This window comes from Eucyclogobius newberryi, unplaced genomic scaffold (genome assembly GCF_026437365.1).
Source record: "Eucyclogobius newberryi isolate DKJ021-1_F unplaced genomic scaffold, fEucNew1.0.hap1 SCAF_55, whole genome shotgun sequence".
Lineage (NCBI taxonomy): Eukaryota > Metazoa > Chordata > Actinopteri > Gobiiformes > Gobiidae > Eucyclogobius > Eucyclogobius newberryi.
The window spans coordinates 17,172-29,551 of record NW_027316223.1 but is presented as its reverse complement, the minus strand read 5'-3'; the positions used below and the strand labels follow the sequence as shown (position 1 = coordinate 29,551).

Genomic DNA, 12,380 nt, shown 5'->3' with positions numbered 1-12,380 from the left:
CAAACTTCCGCATGCTGCGCCCAAATTGATGCCAAGTTTCTATGCCTCTCTTCACCTCCGTCTAGCTTGAATGTACTCGTAACCACGGTGAGTCTTGTACATAATGTGGCTACAAGTATTCCAGAAGGACAGACCAGATATTCCCATACCTGGAGTTGAACCCGGGCCACCTGAATGAGAGCCAGGAATCCTAACCGCTAGACCATATGGGAAGGATTTGAGAAGGTAAGAGCTAATTTAATGGTAAAAAAGATAAGATAAGATAAGATGAGATGAGATAAGATAATAAGATAAATACATAAATACCATTGCATGTGATCACAACAGTAATTGCACATGAATATGTGTCATGAAGGCACATAGATTGCACATGAATTTCACAGTAATTGCACATGAATTGCACATGGATTCCAACAGCAATTGCACATATGACGGAATTGCACATCAGTATTAGGTTAGGTCAGTATTGCGAGTGTTCAGGACTAACAGTGTTTGTTATAAAGTCTGACAGCAGCAGGAAGGAAAGACCTACGAAACCTTTCCCTCACACAGCGAGGGTGGATTAGTCTCTCACTGAAGCTGCTCTCCAGAGCGGACATAGTGTCCTGCAGGGGATGACACTCATGGTCCAGCATAGATGTGAATCTAGCCAGGACCCTCATGTCCCCCACCTCCTGCACCGAGTCCAGAGCACAGCCCAGGACGGAGCTGGACTTCTCGATGACTTTGTCCAGCCTCTTCCTCTCCCTCTCTGTGATGCTGCTGCTCCAGCAGGCCACACCGTACAGGAGGGCTGATGCCACCACAGAGTCGTAGAAGGTCTTCAGGAGTGGCCCTGTCACTCCAAAAGACCTGAGTCTCCTCAGGAGGTAGAGCCGACTCTGTCTCTTCCTGTACAGTGCGTCTGTGTTATGAGTCCAGTCCAGTTTGTGGTTCAGATCAACACCCAGGTACTTGTATGAGTCCATTCTCTCAATGTCCCGTCCCTGGATGTTCACTGGTAAGGGGGCAGTGGGGTGGCGTCTGCGGAAATCCACCACCATTTCCTTGGTCTTCCCCGCTTTGATGAGGTGGTTCCGCTGAGACCAGTCCTCAAAGTCCTGCGCCAGTCCTCTGTACTCTGCGTCATCTTCGTCCGTGATGAGTCCGATGATGGCAGAGTCATCAGAGAACTTCTGCAGGACACAGCTGTCCGTGTCATGTCTGAAGTCTGCAGTGTAAAGGGTGAAGAGAAAGGGCGCGAGGACAGTGCCCTGGGGCGCCCCCACACTGCAGGTCCGAGTGTCAGACACACAATCCCGTGCTCTCACAAACTGTAAATCCTCTGGGACCGCATGAGGCTCGCTATTTCCGTCATTTTATTTTGAAGGGACCTCACGTTACCCATGACTACGGCGGGAACCGACTTCCTGTTTGTCCCTCTCTTCTCTCTGAGTTTACGTCCAGCCTGTCTGCTTCGTTGCGTTTTCCTTAGGATGTCCGCCGGGATAACGTGACGATCTCCGGGTAAGACGACTGTTCTCCGCAGTTTCATTAGTTCCTCCTTTGTGTAAACGCGGTACGGCGCCGGCCGGGGGGCGGGGCCGGAGCCGGGGGACTCAGAGCCAAGACACGACGAAAACACTCAATCCAGCCGAATAAAGTCAAAACAAGTTATTTTAAAGCGATTCCAGTGCGTGTCCCGATCGTTCATGAAGTTCCTCTTTCATATAAACGTGTATATAAGCGTGTACCGACAACACGCCGTACTTTGGCGGCGGCCGGAGGGCGCGGGGGGGCTAGCTCGGAGCTAGCTCACATCACAACAACACGACGAAAAACGCTCAAATCCAGCTGAAAAAAGTCAAAAACAGTTGAATTAAAAACGATTCCAGCGCGTGTCCCTATCGTACAGTAAAATAGAAAAAATGTACTAACTATATTTACAAAATATAGGAGATGAAGCACAATAAGTGTGAGAAAAAAGAGAGAGCGTTTACACCGGGCTGCTAGCTGTACCAGCGCCTTATGGCGTATAAAGAAGGCCTCATTGATGCTTGAGAGTTAAGGAACAGTTCTGTATGTAATAGATATAAGCCCATTCCACGTGCAACAAGTCTAGTGATTAGTATTTTCCTTGTGGCTCAGCCTATTAGACCATGGACCTGAAATCCACAATCCCGGATTTTGGAGGCTAGTATCCTGTGCATATTGCTTATGGGGTTATGTACCCATAATAGACTCAAATTGCTTCAAAATGTCTAATCATGGGTCTTTTTTGACCTACATCTTCTTTCACTACTCAGCTATCCTTTTCCCCAAAAAAGAAATAACAATGTAGGATGGATAAAAGAAATGTGCTGCTAGATTCAAAGCAAATGTGGAACTGGGAGCTTGCGCTGAAGATCGGCTTCCATCATCCAACACATTACTGACTAGCTTGGTTAATTTGGATTGACAATGGCAATAATGCAAGAAAAAACATTCTAGCAGAGGATGGTTTCGATCCATCGACCTCTGGGTTATGGGCCCAGCACGCTTCCGCTGCGCCACTCTGCTGAATGGTTATGATCATGGGACTCAAACCCACAATCCCTGGTACAAGAGGCCAGTGCGTAATGCCCATGGGGCTGTATACGTCTAATAGACTCAAATCGCTTCAAAATATGAAATCTAATTTTAAAGGAATGTGGAACTGGGATCTTGCTACGAAAGACTGTGCTCTAACACTGAGCTACATAACCATCTCTTGTCTGTCATGATTATTGTCCAAGCGAGACCTGGAGTCAACACTTTTCACTTTGTGCCATCAACATATTGAATGGAGATGCAGGGGATTGAAACAAGGATTTCATAAATGCCCTCGTTCTGAAAGAAAGGCTCCGAAATTAAACATCAGCAAACATGCTGGTTTATAGAATAGAACCTCAAAATCTGTGCTGCTAAACACACGTTGCTGACAGGACTCGAACCTGCGCGGGGAAACCCCAATGGATTTCAAGTCCATCGCCTTAACCTCTCGGCCACAACAACAATACACATTTGAACTGTGTTTAAGAAAGCGGAAATTATCCACATTATTTTCTGAAACTAGCGCAATTACATTACCAGATTTAACTCTCCATGAATTCATGGAGACAGCATGTTTTACTAAACATTCTAAGCTCAGGTTTGGCGAGACATACCCATACTGGAAGTTGGGAATGTCGCCCAGGCTGCCTCGGCGAGAACTAGAAATTCTAACCCCTAGACCATATGAGAAATATAAAGATCAAGTGTAACAGATTGAATTGTAACATAAGCCTCATTGATGTTTGAGAGGTTAAAGAACAGTGCATAGTTGGGTCACCAGCTTTTAAGCAAGCATTTTTAATATCTAAATGTGCTTGGTTCTGCATGTCATGGAGAGAAGCACATAGCTCGGGATTTGTATCTTTCTTTTGGTTCAGCCAAATAGAGCCAGGTCTTGATTTTTAATACAGTTTTTTTTTAATGGGGTAGGAAGCACTATCAAGCAGCTCTGAGTTTGTGTTGTCCCGCCCCAGAAAATCTGGCTGAGTGCTCTAAGGAGCTAGATTTAAGTTCCAGTCCCTGTGAAGGGATGCTTTCAAGTACAACCGCTGCTACGTTGCATGGAACAGCTAAAGGTTGATTACTGCATATTGCACACTGCATCCTAAATGGATGGGATTTTTCAATGTCTCTCTTAACAACCCACAGCGTGTCTTATTCATACTGTGGATTCAAGTCTTCCAAAAGGCTGACCACAATGTTCCCATGCCAGGAGTTGAACCCAGGCCACCTGAATGGGCCACTTTGTCTCACCTTCCTGCAGGTAGTGTGGATGGATGAAATAATATTGTTTGAATTTTATAAGTGCTACAAGGTTCAAAGGTAATGCGGGACTGGGAGCTTGCACTGAATCACCACATGTGCTGATTTGAAATATTTAAGTGAAGGTCTCTAAAATTCACTGCAGTGTAATCTGGCCATTAGCAAAGACTACAGTGTCACCTGGAGATGCTGGGGATTGAACCCAAGACCTCGTACATGCTAAGCATTCGCTCTACCACTGAGCTACACCCCCTTCCTTATCAATGCCTTAAAATGATAGAATGGACAAAAACAGAACAGATAGAATAGAATCAACAGAAACAGTGACCAGATAGGCAATTCAATTCTTCATTTTTTTTTGTTTATTCCAATTTGACTGGTTGTGACACAAAGGTTTGTCCCATTGTTACTTTACTTACATGTGCGTCACTTTTTGTGTGTTACAGTAACTTTTTTGGCCTGATCACCCAGTCCACAAGTGTTCCTGTACCTATATATTTACAAATCAAGCACTGTTAAGCAGGTGGCATCCTTTGCTGGTCAGGGGGAAGAGAAAGGTATGTTTCCAGCAGGGTTCTAAGAAATATGAAGCAATGCCAATGGATTTTTTGCCCATCAGCTTGACCACCTGGCCACCACAATACTGCATCTTTGGAAAATTACAGTGAAAGCTTTAGACCAATAAAAAAATCAAGATATGCTTGTCCAGTCAAGAATTGCTGGAAAACATGACTGATCCCAAATGAAGTAAAGTATGCGCTCTACCGCTGACCCACTTTGTCTAGAAATGCTCCAAAAAGAAACACCAACCAACCTGCTAGTCTATAGATGCATAGAAAAGCTGAAGGTTGATTACAAACTTCCGCATGCTGCGCTCAAATTGATGCCAAGTTTCTATGCCTCTCTTCACCTCCGTTCAGCTTGAAAGTACTCGTAACCACGGTGAGTCTTGTACATAATGTGGCTACAAGTATTCCAGAAGGACAGACCAGATATTCCCATACCGGGAGTTGAACCCGGGCCACCTGAATGAGAGCCAGGAATCCTAACCGCTAGACCATATGGGAAGGATTTGAGAAGGTAAGAGCTAATTTAATGGTAAAAAAGATAAGATAAGATAAGATGAGATGAGATGAGATGAGATGAGATAAGATAAGATAATAAGATAAATACATAAATACCATTGCATGTGATCACAACAGTAATTGCACATGAATATGTGTCATGACGGCACATAGATTGCACATGAATTTCACAGTAATTGCACATGAATTGCACATGGATTCCAACAGCAATTGCACATATGACGGAATTGCACATCAGTATTAGGTTAGGTCAGTATTGCGAGTGTTCAGGACTAACAGTGTTTGTTATAAAGTCTGACAGCAGCAGGAAGGAAAGACCTACGAAACCTTTCCCTCACACAGCGAGGGTGGATTAGTCTCTCACTGAAGCTGCTCTCCAGAGTTGACATAGTGTCCTGCAGGGGATGACACTCATGGTCCAGCATAGATGTGAATCTAGCCAGGACCCTCGTGTCCCCCACCTCCTGCACCGAGTCCAGAGCACAGCCCAGGACGGAGCTGGACTTCTCGATGACTTTGTCCAGTCTCTTCCTCTCCCTCTCTGTGATGCTGCTGCTCCAGCAGGCCACACCGTACAGGAGGGCTGATGCCACCACAGAGTCGTAGAAGGTCTTCAGGAGTGGCCCTGTCACTCCAAAAGACCTGAGTCTCCTCAGGAGGTAGAGCCGACTCTGGCTCTTCCTGTACAGTGCGTCTGTGTTATGAGTCCAGTCCAGTTTGTGGTTCAGATCAACACCCAGGTACTTGTATGAGTCCATTCTCTCAATGTCCCGTCCCTGGATGTTCACTGGTAAGGGGGCAGTGGGGTGGCGTCTGCGGAAATCCACCACCATTTCCTTGGTCTTCCCCGCTTTGATGAGGTGGTTCCGCTGAGACCAGTCCTCAAAGTCCTGCGCCAGTCCTCTGTACTCTGCGTCATCTTCGTCCGTGATGAGTCCGATGATGGCAGAGTCATCAGAGAACTTCTGCAGGACACAGCTGTCCGTGTCATGTCTGAAGTCTGCAGTGTAAAGGGTGAAGAGAAAGGGCGCGAGGACAGTGCCCTGGGGCGCCCCCACACTGCAGGTCCGAGTGTCAGACACACAATCCCGTGCTCTCACAAACTGTAAATCCTCTGGGACCGCATGAGGCTCGCTATTTCCGTCATTTTATTTTGAAGGGACCTCACGTTACCCATGACTACGGCGGGAACCGACTTCCTGTTTGTCCCTCTCTTCTCTCTGAGTTTACGTCCAGCCTGTCTGCTTCGTTGCGTTTTCCTTAGGATGTCCGCCGGGATAACGTGACGATCTCCGGGTAAGACGACTGTTCTCCGCAGTTTCATTAGTTCCTCCTTTGTGTAAACGCGGTACGGCGCCGGCCGGGGGGCGGGGCCGGAGCCGGGGGACTCAGAGCCAAGACACGACGAAAACACTCAATCCAGCCGAATAAAGTCAAAACAAGTTATTTTAAAGCGATTCCAGTGCGTGTCCCGATCGTTCATGAAGTTCCTCTTTCATATAAACGTGTATATAAGCGTGTACCGACAACACGCCGTACTTTGGCGGCGGCCGGAGGGCGCGGGGGGGCTAGCTCGGAGCTAGCTCACATCACAACAACACGACGAAAAACGCTCAAATCCAGCTGAAAAAAGTCAAAAACAGTTGAATTAAAAACGATTCCAGCGCGTGTCCCTATCGTACAGTAAAATAGAAAAAATGTACTAACTATATTTACAAAATATAGGAGATGAAGCACAATAAGTGTGAGAAAAAAGAGAGAGCGTTTACACCGGGCTGCTAGCTGTACCAGCGCCTTATGGCGTATAAAGAAGGCCTCATTGATGCTTGAGAGTTAAGGAACAGTTCTGTATGTAATAGATATAAGCCCATTCCACGTGCAACAAGTCTAGTGATTAGTATTTTCCTTGTGGCTCAGCCTATTAGACCATGGACCTGAAATCCACAATCCCGGATTTTGGAGGCTAGTATCCTGTGCATATTGCTTATGGGGTTATGTACCCATAATAGACTCAAATTGCTTCAAAATGTCTAATCATGGGTCTTTTTTGACCTACATCTTCTTTCACTACTCAGCTATCCTTTTCCCCAAAAAAGAAATAACAATGTAGGATGGATAAAAGAAATGTGCTGCTAGATTCAAAGCAAATGTGGAACTGGGAGCTTGCGCTGAAGATCGGCTTCCATCATCCAACACATTACTGACTAGCTTGGTTAATTTGGATTGACAATGGCAATAATGCAAGAAAAAACATTCTAGCAGAGGATGGTTTCGATCCATCGACCTCTGGGTTATGGGCCCAGCACGCTTCCGCTGCGCCACTCTGCTGAATGGTTATGATCATGGGACTCAAACCCACAATCCCTGGTACAAGAGGCCAGTGCGTAATGCCCATGGGGCTGTATACGTCTAATAGACTCAAATCGCTTCAAAATATGAAATCTAATTTTAAAGGAATGTGGAACTGGGATCTTGCTACGAAAGACTGTGCTCTAACACTGAGCTACATAACCATCTCTTGTCTGTCATGATTATTGTCCAAGCGAGACCTGGAGTCAACACTTTTCACTTTGTGCCATCAACATATTGAATGGAGATGCAGGGGATTGAAACAAGGATTTCATAAATGCCCTCGTTCTGAAAGAAAGGCTCCGAAATTAAACATCAGCAAACATGCTGGTTTATAGAATAGAACCTCAAAATCTGTGCTGCTAAACACACGTTGCTGACAGGACTCGAACCTGCGCGGGGAAACCCCAATGGATTTCAAGTCCATCGCCTTAACCTCTCGGCCACAACAACAATACACATTTGAACTGTGTTTAAGAAAGCGGAAATTATCCACATTATTTTCTGAAACTAGCGCAATTACATTACCAGATTTAACTCTCCATGAATTCATGGAGACAGCATGTTTTACTAAACATTCTAAGCTCAGGTTTGGCGAGACATACCCATACTGGAAGTTGGGAATGTCGCCCAGGCTGCCTCGGCGAGAACTAGAAATTCTAACCCCTAGACCATATGAGAAATATAAAGATCAAGTGTAACAGATTGAATTGTAACATAAGCCTCATTGATGTTTGAGAGGTTAAAGAACAGTGCATAGTTGGGTCACCAGCTTTTAAGCAAGCATTTTTAATATCTAAATGTGCTTGGTTCTGCATGTCATGGAGAGAAGCACATAGCTCGGGATTTGTATCTTTCTTTTGGTTCAGCCAAATAGAGCCAGGTCTTGATTTTTAATACAGTTTTTTTTTAATGGGGTAGGAAGCACTATCAAGCAGCTCTGAGTTTGTGTTGTCCCGCCCCAGAAAATCTGGCTGAGTGCTCTAAGGAGCTAGATTTAAGTTCCAGTCCCTGTGAAGGGATGCTTTCAAGTACAACCGCTGCTACGTTGCATGGAACAGCTAAAGGTTGATTACTGCATATTGCACACTGCATCCTAAATGGATGGGATTTTTCAATGTCTCTCTTAACAACCCACAGCGTGTCTTATTCATACTGTGGATTCAAGTCTTCCAAAAGGCTGACCACAATGTTCCCATGCCAGGAGTTGAACCCAGGCCACCTGAATGGGCCACTTTGTCTCACCTTCCTGCAGGTAGTGTGGATGGATGAAATAATATTGTTTGAATTTTATAAGTGCTACAAGGTTCAAAGGTAATGCGGGACTGGGAGCTTGCACTGAATCACCACATGTGCTGATTTGAAATATTTAAGTGAAGGTCTCTAAAATTCACTGCAGTGTAATCTGGCCATTAGCAAAGACTACAGTGTCACCTGGAGATGCTGGGGATTGAACCCAAGACCTCGTACATGCTAAGCATTCGCTCTACCACTGAGCTACACCCCCTTCCTTATCAATGCCTTAAAATGATAGAATGGACAAAAACAGAACAGATAGAATAGAATCAACAGAAACAGTGACCAGATAGGCAATTCAATTCTTCATTTTTTTTTGTTTATTCCAATTTGACTGGTTGTGACACAAAGGTTTGTCCCATTGTTACTTTACTTACATGTGCGTCACTTTTTGTGTGTTACAGTAACTTTTTTGGCCTGATCACCCAGTCCACAAGTGTTCCTGTACCTATATATTTACAAATCAAGCACTGTTAAGCAGGTGGCATCCTTTGCTGGTCAGGGGGAAGAGAAAGGTATGTTTCCAGCAGGGTTCTAAGAAATATGAAGCAATGCCAATGGATTTTTTGCCCATCAGCTTGACCACCTGGCCACCACAATACTGCATCTTTGGAAAATTACAGTGAAAGCTTTAGACCAATAAAAAAATCAAGATATGCTTGTCCAGTCAAGAATTGCTGGAAAACATGACTGATCCCAAATGAAGTAAAGTATGCGCTCTACCGCTGACCCACTTTGTCTAGAAATGCTCCAAAAAGAAACACCAACCAACCTGCTAGTCTATAGATGCATAGAAAAGCTGAAGGTTGATTACAAACTTCCGCATGCTGCGCTCAAATTGATGCCAAGTTTCTATGCCTCTCTTCACCTCCGTTCAGCTTGAAAGTACTCGTAACCACGGTGAGTCTTGTACATAATGTGGCTACAAGTATTCCAGAAGGACAGACCAGATATTCCCATACCGGGAGTTGAACCCGGGCCACCTGAATGAGAGCCAGGAATCCTAACCGCTAGACCATATGGGAAGGATTTGAGAAGGTAAGAGCTAATTTAATGGTAAAAAAGATAAGATAAGATAAGATGAGATGAGATGAGATGAGATGAGATAAGATAAGATAATAAGATAAATACATAAATACCATTGCATGTGATCACAACAGTAATTGCACATGAATATGTGTCATGACGGCACATAGATTGCACATGAATTTCACAGTAATTGCACATGAATTGCACATGGATTCCAACAGCAATTGCACATATGACGGAATTGCACATCAGTATTAGGTTAGGTCAGTATTGCGAGTGTTCAGGACTAACAGTGTTTGTTATAAAGTCTGACAGCAGCAGGAAGGAAAGACCTACGAAACCTTTCCCTCACACAGCGAGGGTGGATTAGTCTCTCACTGAAGCTGCTCTCCAGAGTTGACATAGTGTCCTGCAGGGGATGACACTCATGGTCCAGCATAGATGTGAATCTAGCCAGGACCCTCGTGTCCCCCACCTCCTGCACCGAGTCCAGAGCACAGCCCAGGACGGAGCTGGACTTCTCGATGACTTTGTCCAGTCTCTTCCGCTCCCTCTCTGTGATGCTGCTGCTCCAGCAGGCCACACCGTACAGGAGGGCTGATGCCACCACAGAGTCGTAGAAGGTCTTCAGGAGTGGCCCTGTCACTCCAAAAGACCTGAGTCTCCTCAGGAGGTAGAGCCGACTCTGGCTCTTCCTGTACAGTGCGTCTGTGTTATGAGTCCAGTCCAGTTTGTGGTTCAGATCAACACCCAGGTACTTGTATGAGTCCATTCTCTCAATGTCCCGTCCCTGGATGTTCACTGGTAAGGGGGCAGTGGGGTGGCGTCTGCGGAAATCCACCACCATTTCCTTGGTCTTCCCCGCGTTGATGAGGTGGTTCCGCTGACACCAGTCCACAAAGTCCTGCGCCAGTCCTCTGTACTCCGCGTCATCTTCGTCCGTGATGAGTCCGATAATGGCAGAGTCATCAGAGAACTTCTGCAGGACACAGCTGTCCGTGTCATGTCTGAAGTCTGCAGTGTAAAGGGTGAAGAGAAAGGGCGCGAGGACAGTGCCCTGGGGCGCCCCCACACTGCAGGTCCGAGTGTCAGACACACAATCCCGTGCTCTCACAAACTGTAAATCCTCTGGGACCGCATGAGGCTCGCTATTTCCGTCATTTTATTTTGAAGGGACCTCACGTTACCCATGACTACGGCGGGAACCGACTTCCTGTTTGTCCCTCTCTTCTCTCTGAGTTTACGTCCAGCCTGTCTGCTTCGTTGCGTTTTCCTTAGGATGTCCGCCGGGATAACGTGACGATCTCCGGGTAAGACGACTGTTCTCCGCAGTTTCATTAGTTCCTCCTTTGTGTAAACGCGGTACGGCGCCGGCCGGGGGGCGGGGCCGGAGCCGGGGGACTCAGAGCCAAGACACATCGCCACGACACGACGAAAACACTCAATCCAGCCGAATAAAGTCAAAACAAGTTATTTTAAAGCGATTCCAGTGCGTGTCCCGATCGTTCATGAAGTTCCTCTTTCATATAAACGTGTATATAAGCGTGTACCGACAACACGCCGTACTTTGGCGGCGGCCGGAGGGCGCGGGGGGGCTAGCTCGGATGAAAAACGCTCAAATCCAGCCGAAAAAAGTCAAAAACAGTTGAATTAAAAACGATTCCAGCGCGTGTCCCTATCGTACAGTAAAATAGAAAAAATGTACTAACTATATTTACAAAATATAGGAGATGAAGCACAATAAGTGTGAGAAAAAAGAGAGAGCGTTTACACCGGGCTGCTAGCTGCACCAGCGCCTTATGACGTATAAAGAAGGCCTCATTGATGCTTGAGAGTTAAGGAACAGTTCTGTATGTAATAGATATAAGCCCATTCCACGTGCAACAAGTCTAGTGATTAGTATTTTCCTTGTGGCTCAGCCTATTAGACCATGGACCTGAAATCCACAATCCCGGATTTTGGAGGCTAGTATCCTGTGCATATTGCTTATGGGGTTATGTACCCATAATAGACTCAAATTGCTTCAAAATGTCTAATCATGGGTCTTTTTTGACCTACATCTTCTTTCACTACTCAGCTATCCTTTTCCCCAAAAAAGAAATAACAATGTAGGATGGATAAAAGAAATGTGCTGCTAGATTCAAAGCAAATGTGGAACTGGGAGCTTGCGCTGAAGATCGGCTTCCATCATCCAACACATTACTGACTAGCTTGGTTAATTTGGATTGACAATGGCAATAATGCAAGTAAAAACATTCTAGCAGAGGATGGTATCGATCCATCGACCTCTGGGTTATGGGCCCAGCACGCTTCCGCTGCGCCACTCTGCTGAATGGTTATGATCATGGGACTCAAACCCACAGTCCCTGGTTCAAGAGGCCAGTGCGTAATGCCCATGGGGCTGTATACGTCTAATAGACTCAAATTGCTTCAAAATATGAAATCTAATTTTAAAGGAATGTGGAACTGGGATCTTGCTACGAAAGACTGTGCTCTAACACTGAGCTACATAACCATCTCTTGTCTGTCATGATTATTGTCCAAGCGAGACCTGGAGTCAACACTTTTCACTTTGTGCCATCAACATATTGAATGGAGATGCAGGGGATTGAAACAAGGATTTCATACATGCCCTCGTTCTGAAGTGAGGCTCCGAAATTAAACATCAGCAAACATGCTGGTTTATAGAATAGAACGAAACCTCAAAATCTGTGCTGCTAAACACACGTTGCTGACAGGACTCGAACCTGCGCGGGGAAACCCCAATGGATTTCAAGTCCATCGCCTTAACCTCTCGGCCACAACAAC

The 12,380-nt window shown here is 45.6% G+C and overlaps 10 non-coding genes across 10 annotated transcripts; all 10 read right to left on the bottom strand.

The window, feature by feature from the left end:
- Window positions 1-140: 140 nt before the first annotated feature.
- trnae-cuc (transfer RNA glutamic acid (anticodon CUC)) lies at window positions 141-212 on the bottom strand. Its single transcript has one exon. It is a non-coding gene; the product is annotated as a tRNA-Glu (tRNA).
- Window positions 213-2,466: 2,254 nt separating this feature from the next.
- On the bottom strand, window positions 2,467-2,538 carry trnam-cau (transfer RNA methionine (anticodon CAU)). The gene has a single exon. It is a non-coding gene; the product is annotated as a tRNA-Met (tRNA).
- Window positions 2,539-2,930: 392 nt separating this feature from the next.
- On the bottom strand, window positions 2,931-3,012 carry trnas-uga (transfer RNA serine (anticodon UGA)). Its single transcript has one exon. It is a non-coding gene; the product is annotated as a tRNA-Ser (tRNA).
- A 982-nt stretch (window positions 3,013-3,994) lies between these two features.
- On the bottom strand, window positions 3,995-4,066 carry trnaa-agc (transfer RNA alanine (anticodon AGC)). The gene has a single exon. It is a non-coding gene; the product is annotated as a tRNA-Ala (tRNA).
- Window positions 4,067-4,808: 742 nt separating this feature from the next.
- Window positions 4,809-4,880, bottom strand: trnae-cuc (transfer RNA glutamic acid (anticodon CUC)). Its single transcript has one exon. It is a non-coding gene; the product is annotated as a tRNA-Glu (tRNA).
- A 2,274-nt stretch (window positions 4,881-7,154) lies between these two features.
- On the bottom strand, window positions 7,155-7,226 carry trnam-cau (transfer RNA methionine (anticodon CAU)). Its single transcript has one exon. It is a non-coding gene; the product is annotated as a tRNA-Met (tRNA).
- A 392-nt stretch (window positions 7,227-7,618) lies between these two features.
- trnas-uga (transfer RNA serine (anticodon UGA)) lies at window positions 7,619-7,700 on the bottom strand. The gene has a single exon. It is a non-coding gene; the product is annotated as a tRNA-Ser (tRNA).
- Window positions 7,701-8,682: 982 nt separating this feature from the next.
- On the bottom strand, window positions 8,683-8,754 carry trnaa-agc (transfer RNA alanine (anticodon AGC)). The gene has a single exon. It is a non-coding gene; the product is annotated as a tRNA-Ala (tRNA).
- A 742-nt stretch (window positions 8,755-9,496) lies between these two features.
- Window positions 9,497-9,568, bottom strand: trnae-cuc (transfer RNA glutamic acid (anticodon CUC)). The gene has a single exon. It is a non-coding gene; the product is annotated as a tRNA-Glu (tRNA).
- Window positions 9,569-12,298: 2,730 nt separating this feature from the next.
- On the bottom strand, window positions 12,299-12,380 carry trnas-uga (transfer RNA serine (anticodon UGA)). Its single transcript has one exon. It is a non-coding gene; the product is annotated as a tRNA-Ser (tRNA).